This window comes from Garra rufa, chromosome 1, assembly GCF_049309525.1.
Source record: "Garra rufa chromosome 1, GarRuf1.0, whole genome shotgun sequence".
NCBI classification, from domain to species: Eukaryota; Metazoa; Chordata; class Actinopteri; order Cypriniformes; family Cyprinidae; genus Garra; species Garra rufa.
This window is the reverse complement of record NC_133361.1, coordinates 56,661,731-56,671,827: the sequence shown is the minus strand read 5'-3', so window position 1 is coordinate 56,671,827 and position 10,097 is coordinate 56,661,731.

The window sequence follows — 10,097 nt, the reverse complement described above, 5'->3', positions numbered from 1 at the left end:
GCTGCGTTTGTTTGAAACAATAGAGTGAGTCCACGATACCAGGGTGACAGAATTAAGAAACTGTCCACATACAACTGAATACCAAACACAAAGCAAAAAAGATCAAACTGTGGTCTAAACTCCAGAAACATTGGTGTCTCAATTTAGAGCAGTCAATTTAATTGCAATTTATGAAAGAAGTCAATTAGATTTGTAAGTGGGGGTGAGTGTGTGAAAAAATTCAGATGTAATCCCATTTGTAATCGCTGGCATTTTTCAGAAGTAACTGTAATTTAATTACACATGTTTTCTTAATTATTTCATTTATTTTGTAATTAAATTACGTAATTCCGTTACATGTAACTAGTTACTTCCCAACACTGCTATTAGACTATATTGTGAGTACATGCTTTTAGAATAAAACAAATGATATATAATAGTGGGGAAAGTTACTTTTAAAAGTAATGCATTACAATATTGCACTACTCCCTAAAAAAGTAACAAATTCAATTTCTTAGTTACTTTTTTATGGAAAGTAATTCGTTACACTACTTTTGCGTTACTTTTTAAATCTGGGCAAGGCTTACTTGTTTGTTTTTAATAAAAAAAAGTTTGATTGTTAGCAAATGTAAAAGCCCTTTCACATCAGAAAGTGAAATAAATAAGCCTAAGGCTGAAGGAAAAGTAAATTCATGTCTGTACAGTAAAACCGTAGAAGGAAGCTCAACATTCTTCAGCAATGAGAAAAAATGAAGCACGAATGTTAATCTAAAGTAAGTTTTGCTTATTAGTATGGTTGAATTGGATCAACAAAGGTCAGCAGCAAAGATATTGGTTAATAAAATGGGATTAAATACATAAAGGAAACTAAAAGTAACTCAGATATTTTCTTGTAAATTAAAAAGTAATGCGTTACTTCACTAGTTATTTGAAAAAAGTAATCTGATTATGTAACTGATTACGTTACTTATAATGCGTTACCCCCAACACTGGTAATACCACAATTATTATTAATATAGCTGCAAGCAGCGATGACCGGGGATCAAGTGCTTTAAGGCATTTGAGCACATATGAAAAAATATATAACATATTATTTAGCAAGCCTGTAACCACCTAAGCATTTTTGACAAATACAGGTAATTTGCCACAGACATATGTTTTTTAATGTTTATGACTGCTATAGTGGCAGCTATAAAACTTTGCATGCTTGTTTAGAATCATCTGTTGCATGTGCTCACCAGGTTTTGTGAAGTTTTGAGTTTTTGTTTAGGCTTTTGGGTATATTTGGACAGGCCAACTTCTCTAAACAACTCAGTTATAGCTTCCCAAATGCTAAATTTCAACATTTTGTTAATAATTATTGACCTAGAGCAGTGGTTTTCAAACCTGTCCTGTGAGCACCTCTGCCCTGCAAATTTGGCATGTCTCCCTCATCTAACACACCTGTTTCAAATCATCAGGTCATTACTGGTAGACCTGATTTGGGTGTATCTAATAAGTGAGACACAGAATGTGCAGGGCAGGGGTGCCTCCATGACAGGTTTGAAAACCACTGACCTAGAGAGTCCAGAGAATTGTACTGCAGTTTTTTTTTTCCAGATTAAGCGGATTAAAAACCTAGGACTAGTTCGCAAAAGTATTTTTTTTACATTTTCTCAATCATTTAACAAATGGTTTGATTGACAACAGTGGTTCTAGAGACAAAGTTGTTTGAATTAAGATTTCTATCGTATGATATGAATATTGTGCGTATGTGCGGAAAAACGGGCGACGTACAATCGTTTACGCCCTTCAAAAATGCAATATTGCCACCCCGACTACCTAGTGGGCAACTTGAGGTGCTTGAACTTCATTGTCCTACGGCAGTCATGTTTTTTGAGATACGCAAATGTCTTCATAGTCACTTGTGGCACTTTGGACCAGTAGTTATTGCTGCTTTTATGTTTTTCCTCTTATAGCTCCTTGACTTTTTTCACGTGACTGCAGTTTCAACATGCGCATTGTGAGTTTGGAGAAGATATTCCGTTCCAAAGGTATAGCTGTTTTTGGTAAATGCAGCTATGACCTTTTCGAACATTTTGGCGTCCCTTTGCAACGGTGAGTTGCAACTTGTTTTTTGATAATTATTGAAATTCCCTCTCCAGAAAATCTTCATACACTGGTTTGATTCCAATTGGGCAAAAATAATAGGAGTAGTTTGCGAACTTTCTGCAAAAATCCAAAATTCACAAAAAATTTGCCAGGATGACAGACAAATCTGCATGAGCCAAGGATTCCAACTACATAAGACGCTTGAGCCTGCACCGAACTATTTAAGAGTTATGAGTGATTTTGTACTTTTGATTGCTGTAGCACCCCCATCAGGCCGACTGGGGCGAGCCTTAATGATGTTGTAGAAGGTGGGAGTGCTACCATCCCTCCAAGTTTCAAGTCTCCAAAGCTGCCCAATCAGTTTTGTGTAGAGATTGCTGATCATTGGCCATTCTAGCAATTACAATAGGCTTTCGGTGCTATGCAATCGGCCTGATGGGGGCGCTACAGCAACCAAAAGTACGAAATCGATCATATCTCCTAAATGATTCACCGCAGGCTCAAGTGTCTTATTATGTCGTTATTATGTCATATGTCATTGAAATTTTTGGCTCACGCTGGACAAAATGCACGACTCAGATTCGTCCATCACTTTGGCAAAAAATTTTCGGTATTTTGTGTTTTTTGAAAAACATACTTCTGCGATCTAGGCTTTTCGCCCGATCGAAACCAAACCAATGCAGGAAGATTTTCTGGAGAGTAAATATCAATACTATAAAAAAAAAGTTGAACATTAGAGACTCCATCGCAAAGGTATGCCAAAGGGGCAGGGCTGCATTTACGAAACTAGCTATAATTTTTGAACGTAATGAGATATCATCATCACATGAAAAAAGTTCTTGGCCACAACATAAAAACAGCCATAACTATGCAACCGTTAGTCCTATCGACGTGAAAATCAGTACACACGGTCTTGGTCCAAAGTTCCACAAGCATCTATAAGGATATTTGCGTATAACAAAAACAAAAACATGGCTGCCATAGGCCGATGAATTTTGGGCACCTATTAGACAAGGTTAACAGAGGTTGACCGGAACAAAACTTGTGGGACTGTTTGACTCACGACAAGGGCGTAGACGATTGTATATTGTGCAGTTTTTCAAACATACGCACGATATTCGTATCATACGCTAGACCTCCTCGTTCCAAACAACTTTGCCTCTAGAACCACTGATGGCAATCAAACAGTTAGTTAAACGATTGAGTCGTGAAAGATGTGAAAAACATACTTTTGCAAACTAGTCCAAATTTTTTCGCTTAATCCTGAAAAAACACTGCAGTACCATTCTCTGGACTCTCTAGGTCAACAATTATATAAAAATGCTGAAATTTACCCTTTGGGAAGTGATAACAGGGTCATTTAGAAAAGGGGCCTGTCCAAATATACCCAAAAGCCTATAAAGCATAAACAAAAACTCAAAACTTCACAATACTGGTGAGCACATGCATAATTACAGGTGATTCTAAACAAGCATGCAAAGTTTTAGGGAGATCGGGCCACAGTTGCTACTATAACAGTCCTAAACAAAAAAAAAACCCATCATATTCCAATGGCAAATATGCCAAAAATGCTTTTTAAACCATTGATTTAGTTGGTTAAAGGCTTGCTAAATAATGTGATGTCTTTTTTCATATGTGCTTAAATGCCTAAAAGCGCTTGAACATTGCTGCTTGCAGCTATACTTAATATTTTTATTTAATAAATAATAATTATTGCTAAATTGCAGTAAATAAATAATAGAAAGGCATGTAGCTGGTTCAATTTTCCTTATGTCTACAGTGCATGAGGGCTTCAGCCAGGTGTAAATGGTCCTTTTGTTAGCAAGTGCTTTGAAATGAATTCAGGAGTTTCAACCCACCCAGCTGACAGTCTGAATAATTCAGTCCGGGTGTCAGAGAAAGCCTGTTATGGAGACGGCTATCTATAATGTAATGGAGCTGGGCGTTTCTTCTGCATTCTGTGTGTATTGAGTTGTAACTCTGTGATCTGGTTGTGAGAAGGGATACAGTGACAGTAGTATTAGCAGTGAGAGACTGCATGCTGGATATATGGCAAGGCAAAAGAAACCGCACCTTCAACTGCATTAAACTAATCTGAGAAATGACGTAAGAAGTCTTTCACAGTGGCGCCTGGTGGAAACATTTCTAGGTAGGGCTGTGGTGCATCCAACAACTTCAGCAAATGTCCCAGCATTATGTAATGATAAACAGCTAAAGAAAATGTTTTTAGAAAGCCAACAGAAGGAAAAATATTTGATTAAACACAACTTATGCTTGCGCCAGGGGTGCCGCTATGGTTTCTGGGCTCCGTAAACCGCATGTTTCTTGGGCCCCCTCAGTAAAATTCTGTCTGGGATTCGCATGTGCCTAATGTACGACTCCTTAAAATCAACTTTACCTTGCTTTTACTTGCAAGGCACTGGTATGCTTTATCCAGCCCTCTACAAACTAGTCCTGACTTTAGCAATTGCTTGTCAGGGTCAATTAAATAATCACCTTTTTTTGGATTTAAAGGAGTAGTTCACTTTCAGAACAAAAATGTACAGATAATGTAGTCACCCCCTTGTCATCCAAGATGTTCATGTCTTTCTTTCTTCGGTCGTAAAGAAATTATGTTTTTTGAGGAAAACATTTCAGGATTTCTCTCCATATAATGGACTTCTATGGTGCCCCCGAGTTTGAACTTCCAAAATGTAGTTTCAAAGGGCTCTAAACTATCTGTGTAGAGATTAAAAAGTATATAAATTGTAAATGTTTTTAGAAAATAACCGATCGTTTCGGTAGATAAGACCCTACTTTCTCGGCTGGGATCATTTAGAGCCCTTTGAAGCTGCATTTTGGAAGTTCAAACTCGGGGGCACCATAGAAGTCCATTATATGGAGAGAAATCTTAAAAAGTTTTCTTCAAAAAACAATTTCTTTACGACTAAAGAAAGAAAGACATGAACATCTTGAATGACAAGGGGGTGAGTACATTATCTGCATTTTTTTTTGTTCTGAAAGTGAACTACTCCTTTAAGGACGCTGATTGGCTAAATTTGCCATAGCATGAATGTTTTCATATTTTGATTTTTCCTGTAGCTCAAACAGTAGCGCATGGCTTTAATAACTCCAATATCATAGGTTCAATTCCCAGGGCAAGCAATAAATTATAAAATTGATACCTTGAATGCAATGTAAGTTGCTTTAGTTACGTTTTTTTCTATGTTCCAGAGAACAGGCATATGCAACTTATAGGAAAAGCTTATATTTTGCACAGATGATTTTCTATCATATAAAAGTAAATTCTCATCATTTGTAATTGTTATTATTTTGTGCTTGTGTGTTTTAGGCGCCCTCTACTGGCCAGCCGCCAAAAAAAGGTAGTATCCACCTAAGTAAACCTTTAACAGTGCGCTGAAACTTCCGGTGCAGGAAAGGGTAAAGCTGTTTTCACTAAAATCCAGTGTGTTCATAATTAATATAATACATTAAAATAATATGGCAGACACACCAATTTGCAATACCAGACCCATCAATTGTACAAATGGCCAATTTACAAATGGAGATTAGATTTGGGGAAGTTTATCGTCAGGGACACCCAAGGTATCTTGTGAAGCTGCAAGTAGGGCGAAGCCTGCAAGGTGGGTTTGTGGGAGGTAGGGGGCGCTATAGATCGTAACACAGCCCTGCTATATTCCTGTGTTTCCAAAGATAGACTCACAAACACTTTTCACACTTGACATTATGCATGTCACACACACAACAAAGTACCACAATAATACCATAGTTTTTTGGACATGAACCAGAGTATATCTTAGGCATTCTACAGAGTTGTCAGAGTTGAAAACATCTTGAATAAAATGTGTTTTTTGTTTTTTTTACAAATGCAAATTGTACAGTATAACATGCAACACACACATTTCTAGTAATTGTGCAGTTAATTCTCATATTGTATTTTTAGAAAGTTTTGGAATATTTGTCCTCTACTCAAATTTGTCACTACCGAAACGCAAACCACAGTAATAAGAAGGGTTATATTGTCCTATTAAGATTTTGCTTATGTCTTCCTTGTAAATATATGTTTTTTTCTATTTTGTTAAAAGATTTTCAAAATTGCAACTGCAAAGTGATTTATGAGATTTTTTTGTATTTTGAAGCCAGTTTTTTCTTTGTAAAAGGCAAACAGTTGAAAAAGTTAAGGGTTCATTGGTTAGAATATACATGAATATATATATTGGTTAGAATATATATGAACCAAACACTATCATAATATCTAAGTAAATATCATACATGAAATCCATTATAATACTGCCATAGTATTATTTTTTTTTGGGGGGGGGGGGGGGGTGTTATTTATATATATATATATATATATATATATATATATATATATATATATATATATATATGTCTCTGGTTTTTGTGAGATCATTATCAGTAAGCTAATGACAATTCAAATAAATCATACAACTGATTTCTGTCAGTCTATCCAGTAAAAATGTAATAATAGTCTCTAATAATGACATTATACTTTTACTTTCTCAAGTAAACAATGCATTTTACGTTAATAAAAGACAGTAATCAGTGACATTTGCATAGGCCTAGTGCTTTTTTGGCCCTTTGTGAGGTTTGACAGATGTATTCATTTGATGTTCACATCATTTGTTTCTGTGATTCATTGGTATCATTTTTGACAATGAATTCCATCACTGTCTACCTCTGCTGTGTCTTTACTTTGCTTCTTTACTCTTGCTTGCGTCTGTACATCTTTTTATCCCCAAGGTTTAATCTTAACTTTTTGGGGGGCCTTAAGTTGGACTTTCCCACCAGCTCCTGACTAATTTCATTTTGCATGAGTTTTGCTTTTGTTTCATAGTTGATCAAAGTGAAACTAAGAATACTTTAGGCCATCTTGAGAGCTGATGCTTGCACTCTTGTTTTTATGCTCAGATGCATTAGTGGTCCCAGAAGTATCACAACACTTAAGTCACAATTAAAAATGCATGGATAGGACCATGTATCAAATCAAGTGGCATCCTAAATCAACATGGTGTGTCTGTGATTTTTAGATTTTTCTGATGTTCTAGTAAACACAAGTTTATTTTAAACTGTATATTGTTTAAAACATATTTTAAACGTTATTTTAGCTTAAAAAAACTTGTTTTATCATATCCATTTTCACTTTTAAGAAAAGGTGCACTTTTGCTTTGTTATTTGAAATAAATGCTATTTGGACTGTCTTTCTTATTTAACACAATAATAATTGTGCAAGCGTGCAAATTTATCTTGAGAAAATATAGTATTATGCTTAGACTATATAATGTTAAATTTATAGGATTATATACAATACATGTGACCCTGGACCACAAAGCCAGTCTTGAGTAGCACAGGTATATTTATAGCAATAGCCAAAAATACATAATACGGGTCAAAATGATCAATATTTATTTCATACCAAAAATCATTAGGATACTGAGTAAAGGTCATGTTCAATGAAGATATTTTGTAAATTTCCAACCATAAATATATCAAAACTTAATTTTAAGGAATGTTTTACCCTGAAAGAAATGATGCACTTTTGCTTTGCTATTTGAAATAAATGCTATTTGGACTGTCTTTCTTATTTAACGCAATAAAATTTGTGCAAGCGTGCAAATTCAACATGACAAAACTAATATGCTTAAACTTTATAATGTGAAATTTATAGAATTATATGCAGTATATGTGACCCTGGACCACAAAACCAGTCTTAAGTAGCAAAGTTATATTTATAGCAATAGCCAAAAATACATAATATGGGTCAACATTATCAATATTTCTTTTATACCAAAAATCATTAGGATATTAAGTAAAGATCATGTCCAAAGAAGATCTTTTGTAAATTTTCCTACCATAAATATATCAAAACTTAATTTTTAGGAATGTTTTACCCTGAAAGAAAAGGTGCACTTTTGCTTTGTTATTTGAAATAAATGCTATTTCAACTGTCTTTCATATTTAACGCAATAATATTTGTGCAAGCGTGCAAATTTAACGTGAGACAATATAGTGATATACTTAGACTATATAATGCTAAATTTACAGAATTATAGACAGTATATGTGACCTTAGACCACAAAACCAGTATCAAGTAGCATGTGTATATTTATAGCAATAGCCAAAAATACATTGTATAGGTCAAAATGATCAATTTCATGTTGAAAATCATTAGGATATTAAGTGACGATCATGTTCAATGAAGATATTTTGTAAATTTCCTACCATAAATATATCAAAAATTACTTTTTAGGAATGTTTTACCCTGTAAGAAAAGGTGCACTTTTGCCTTGCTATTTGAAATAAATGCTATTTGGACTGTCTTTCTTATTTAACGCAATAAAATTTGTGCTAGCGTGCAAATTCAACATGACAAAACTAATATGCTTAAACTTTATAATGTGAAATTTATAGAATTATATGCAGTATATGTGACCCTGGACCACAAAACCAGTCTTAACTAGCAAAGTTATATTTATAGCAATAGCCAAAAATACATAATATGGGTCAACATTATCAATATTTCTTTTATACCAAAAATCATTAGGATATTAAGTAAAGATCATGTCCAAAGAAGATCTTTTGTAAATTTTCCTACCATAAATATATCAAAACTTTTTTTGCACTTTTGCCTTGCTATTTGAAATAAATGCTATTTGGACCGTCTTTCTTATTTAACGCAATAATATTTGTTCAAGCGTGCAAATTTATAATGAGAAAATATAGTAATATGCTTAGACTATATAATGTTAAATTTATAGTATTATATGTGACCCTGGACCACAAAACCAGTCTTGAGTAGCACAGGTATATTTATAGCAATAGCCAAAAATACATTGTATGGGTCAAAATGATCAATATTAAGTAAAGTATTAAGTAAAGATCATGTTCAATAAAGATAATTTGTAAATTTCCTAACGTAAATATATCAATTAATTGTTAAACTTTATTTTTTTTAATTAGTAATAGGCCTATATGCATGGCTAATAACTTAATTTGAACAGCTTTAAAGGCGATTTTCTCAATATTTCGATTTTTTGTACCCTCAGATTCCAGATTTTCATATAATTGAATTTTGGTCAAATATTGTGATATCCTAACAAACCTAACATCCTAACATGAGCTTTCAGGTGATGGATATGTCTAAATTTAAAAGAAATTACCCTTATGACTGGTTTTGTGGTTCAGGGTCACATTAAAAGCATCTATAGCTAAACAAAAACAGAAAAATATTGATTTGACGATCGATAAATAAGACGAAACCTGAAGTTGTGAGCAGCTGTATAATGGCGCCCTCTATTGGTTAACAACTTATTATAAGTAAAACTATTTACATTTTTAATGAAAATGAAGTGAATACATGGAAGAGTACGGGTTAGCATATTAGCATTTGACATTAACACGACGCTAATTTAGACTATTAAAATGTGCTAATTTGTCAGTTAAGAATAGCAATTTGATTCGATCGATTCAAACGTGAATTTGGGTAAAACCTGTGAGTTTATGAAATTGCTCAGTTTGCTAATCATATCAAACCCACCTGTTGCTTACTTGACGAGGAAGAACAGAACAATCAGATCAGAGCGAAAACAAACATACCGGGGTCAAACAATAAGGAACGCGTTTGGAGTGATTTCACGCGTGACTGGCACTAATGGAAGAGGAAAGGACTTGAAGAACGCTCTCTTTGCTCTCAATACAATGCCTGTTAATGGGACTGAGACAGTCTGCAGCCTCCTTGACAAGAGTTCAGGTGTCAGACTGCATTCAACAACACTATGTCTCACGTATTAGCTTTGTTTCCACACAAATGACACGTTATACAATCCTTTATTAGTCTTTGATGTGTTTAAATGAACGAAACTGACTGTCAAGGCCAAGGGATAACATGTTTTTGAAGGAATGCACTTTTTGTTGGCAGCACAGAGGGACTAGACGGAGGATAAAAAGATACAAGACAGATTGTGCTCTTGAGAGCTCTATTAGTGTGAGGCTGAGTGCTTTGCTGC